Source organism: Lytechinus variegatus, chromosome 7 (genome assembly GCF_018143015.1).
Source record: "Lytechinus variegatus isolate NC3 chromosome 7, Lvar_3.0, whole genome shotgun sequence".
NCBI classification, from domain to species: Eukaryota; Metazoa; Echinodermata; class Echinoidea; order Temnopleuroida; family Toxopneustidae; genus Lytechinus; species Lytechinus variegatus.
Window position 1 is genome coordinate 10009666 of NC_054746.1, and position 4683 is coordinate 10014348.

The window sequence follows — 4683 nt, forward strand, 5'->3', positions numbered from 1 at the left end:
TACAGGAATATGTAAAGCTGATGAGCTATTTGCTTTTCAATAGATGCGTCCAACAAAGGAAGAAATAAAGATTTCTAAAGAGAATAAAGGAAAGACGAAAAATGAAAGGGAAGGGAATTTAGAGAGAAAGGAAGAACAAGACGAACAAAAATGGAACAAAAGAGAGAGCGTGAAAGGGACGGAATATCAGCTTTTCCTTTTTTTTCTCTCGCAAAATTATGAATCTGGGATCTTAAAGGACAAGTCCACCCCAACAAAAACTTGAATTGAGTAAAAAGAGAAAAATTCAACAAGCATATAACACTGAAAATATCATCAAAATCGGATATAAAATAAGAAAGTAATGGAATTTTAAAGTTTCGCTTATTTTCAACAAAATAGTTGTATGAACGAGCCAGTTACATCCAAATGAGAGAATTGATGACATCACTCACTCACTATATCTTTTGTATTTTATTATATGAAATATGAAATATTTTTATTTTCTCGTCATTATCATGTGAAATGAAGTTTCATTCCTCCCTGAACACGTGGACTTCCATTATTTTAACATTTTGTGCTTCAGGCAAGGAGGTCCTAATCATCAAATTCGTAAAAATTGAAATATTGTATAATTCAAACAATAAAAAACAAAAGAAATAGTGAGTGAGTGACGTCATCGACTCTCTCATTTGGATGTAACTGGCTCGTTCATATAACTATTTTGTTGTAAATAAGCAAAACTTTGAAATGTCAACTTTCTTATTTTACATCCGATTTTGATGAAATTTTCAGCATTGTGCTTGTCTGATTTTTCTCTATTGATTTAAATCAACATTTTTCTGAGGTGGACTTGTCCTTTAAAGGGGGGAGTGAACTGTGTGTGGTCTCTCATTGACTGTGTGTTATGAATACATAGTCTTTAAATATACCTTTTTCAGATATACAGAGAATAAATTAACATATTATTGTATTTTTGTATAGAGAAACTTAAATGTTTTGAGAGGAAGGGTAATTGTTCTGCTACTTGGTAACATAATTTTGGCAGTATAAATGTATTGAGTAGTTAATTAGCATGTTATCATTGAAGTGGGTTTATATTACTGACCTACACTAGCATTATGGGTCAGAAAATTGGCCAGGTATGAGTAGTTGAGAACCCGAGATGGCGCCATTGGTTCGTATCTGCTTTAAATGCCCTTGCTTATACTCCTGAGAGAAGAATAGGAGTGGAAAGACTTATAGAGATGGATAAGGGAGAGGTCATCGTGGTGGTGATGGTGGTGATTACGAATGTGGTGATGGAAGTGATCATGATAGTGATGACGGTTGTTGTGGTGGTAGTAGAGGCACTGCTAGAGTTGGTGAAGTTGTAAACAGTGACAATGTTTCACAATTAAATTCGAAACCATTCGTTAAAAAAACATTCGGTTTCCCAATCGGAAAATTTATATGACATAATTATAGTCTATCTTCAAATGCCCCCTCCCTATCTCTCTCTCTCTCTATCTGATATTCCAATTTTACTATTAAACTCACAATTGTTAAGTCTTCTATCTTAGTTATTTTGTCAAGAATATCGAGAAATAAAAGGGCGATTTTAGACAGCAACAAATCGACTGGACAACAATTTATTAATATATGAAAACACGGTTATTCTATATACGAAAAGGCAGATGATTTGTGTTGGATGCAACCGTAAACCATTGAAGAGGTTTGTTATTGTTTTTGATTTGTTATGTCAGCAGATATTGTTGCCTATTTTAGACCATGCAGTTCGGGTTGTTGTCTTTATGCATATCATTGTGATGAAAGTCCTAAAAACGATTAAAAGTACTTTGTAATGATTGCATCAAGGCAGTGAGCAACATCCTGAAGCCCAGGACGACGAGAGGGCGCTATACTACAGCAAATGCACCCAAGCTGATAAATCTCATTCATCTGGAACACTTTTCCAAGCTCTATGAAGACAGTTCCGACCTGGAAGACATCACTGGCGGGTGAAGTTGGTTGATGGCTTAATGCAAGCTCGGGGGCGATATGTCCGTAACGCCCAATTAGCAGATATTCTTGCTTTTCTCTTTGAGAGAAGTTGTACCTAATGGGAGCCTGAATGGCACAGGCCTGTCCAAGGTCGATCAAGACACCACGCCATTTGCCATATTCTTTCCTTATTAAGATGTTATCATTTTTTAGGTCATTGATTAGAGCACCACGGTCATGCAAATATTGTAGTCCTTCGACAACGTCGGAAGCAATCAAGAGCATATCTTTTCTAGTGAGTGCTGGTTGACCATCCGTTAGAGCCTTGTAAAGGGTTGTGCTCTTTCCAGTGACTTCATCACCCACAAACTCCATGGCCATTCCAACTCTATCCTCATCAAGCCTGAAGCACCCGAATAACTTTGGGAAATAAGGGGACTTGCTGACAAGTTCCTGGAAGTGCACTTCCTTCTTAAGCTGACAAATTGTTTTGTAACGCTTGATGGAATCTTTCTGGAGAGAAAGTACTTTGAGTGCCACTGGCTCTCCGGTATCTCTGCGCTTGTACAGATGAACTGATCCATGGACACCCCGCCCAAGTTCACATCCTTCATGGGAAGAGGAGTTCCAAGCTGTCAGATCATTGAGGGAACGTACAGAAAAGGTGGTATTCGACAGGGAAATGGAAGCCATTGTCTGATCCTCAAGATCTGGAGTTCTCTTCACTGGTGAAAAGATTGACGAAACAGAGGAACTCCATGATGTGGATTGATCCCAGGATCTGAAGGTAAAAAATGCGGCAAGTCATTTTTATTGACATCAAATCTATCCCTTCCGTATTTGAATGACACATTACTGAAAAGCTATCTTGTACTAAAGTAAAAAGCGTTATAATCTTGATAATTAACGTCACATCTGAAATATTTCAGTGAGGACACTTTCACATCTTAATTGACTTCGATTATTTGTTTTAATTTACTAAAACGCTAAAATTACAATAACTTGCTTTAAATATAATTTTTTTTTTCACTTCGAGCAACCTGCAACTTTATTTCCAAAGAAGGTACATTCAAGATTAAGGTGAACAATTCCTATATTAATATTCAATCCGTTCGTTTGTCTGATAACATTGAAAAGGCAAACGAAATGCCATAACAGTAGAATGATTTGATATTGCATCTTTAGGACTTTAAGCTTACCCATGGGACTTGCAGGAGTAGCTTGCTGTACAATGCAAATATCCAATAGGTGCAGGGGAGAGGTATCCGGAGAAACTCGACTCGTCTATCTCTGGAGAAGTTGTGACATCAGAGAAGGCGCTTTCATGGAAGCTGTCTGGTAGGTGAGTAGAAGTCGAGAAGTAGGATGAAGATGATGGCGCGAGCTTGGATCGACTGGACACGTAGGTCGCCCTGTGAAAAGTTCTTGGAGATCCGGTGAGGTCACAGGGTCTGAGCAGATGAAGCTGTCGTGTCACTTGAAGTACTTCCTTTCGAAGGACTACATGAAGCCCAGACGATGCACTTCCGGTACCAAAGTTTGTGATGTCACATGGTCGGAGAAGAGACACCCTGTTGACCTTGATCGAAGAAGATGCTGAGAACCTCTTTTGGCTAGAGGCTGGGTAATATTGGCTGATGTCTCTTGGTCTGATAAGTTCGTCTTGATAGAGATTTATCTCCTTTTCAAAAGCGGACTTTGAAGATGAAGAGATCACAGTTCTGCTGAGGCTGAAGTCATAAGGGCGGAGAAGGAAAACCAGACTGTTTCCTCGGGGAAAATTGTCTCCTTCTGGGTTGGACTTCACCGAGGAATAACCGCTAGATCTCACTGGTTTTAAGTCACACGGTTTCAAAAGGTACATCAGAGGGACACTAGGATCAGGTGATCTATGAGAAGTAGAGGCGGAGAACCAGTGTTCCTCCGAACTAGAACTTGGTCTCAGGGAAGTGGTGAAGTCACTTGGCTTAAGAAGATGCAGGATCCTGGATTCTTCATTGCAAGTCCGAGAGATGACTTTGAACCATTCTTCTTGCTGATCAGAAATGTTTGTCTCGGCTTTGTGGGTAGTCACGATCAAATCATTAGGTTTGATCAGGAATTGGTCTGAGCTGCCCTCCTGTCCTTGCAGTGTAGACGCGAAGTCTGAAGATCGGACTCCCTTAGCGAGAACAGTGCTGAAGGCATTTTTGCCTAAGCACATTTTCCCCTGGGAAAGTAAACAGCATAACAAGAATGATAAGTCCTCATGAAAAAAAAGTATTTATGATTCTTACTAACATTTTGGAAGATGTCGTTTGAGTCATTTGATTTAATGGGGCATTATGGTGGAGTTATCCTACCTCACGTCACGATGATAAAAGTTATGTGCAGTAAATTTGAAATTCCCATACAACTTTGAAATTATTAAAACTTCATAATTCAGTGCCTTGAGCACATAATTCCTGTTGAATTGCATTTTAGAAATACTAGATAATATTAAAAAAATGAAAATTTCTTCTTTTTCTTATATTGTTTAAACTTTCACTAATCTCCCTTGCAAGTTTACCCTCAGAAGAGAAAGAGAGAGAGAGAGAGAGAGAAAGGGAGAAATAACATATCTCAATATTTAAAAAAAATATTAAAATAGAATTAGTCTTAAAAATATATAGACAATCTACGCATCAGAAAAAGATGACTGAAAGGGTTGAAATTAAAGTTAAAAAATTAAGTAATTATAAT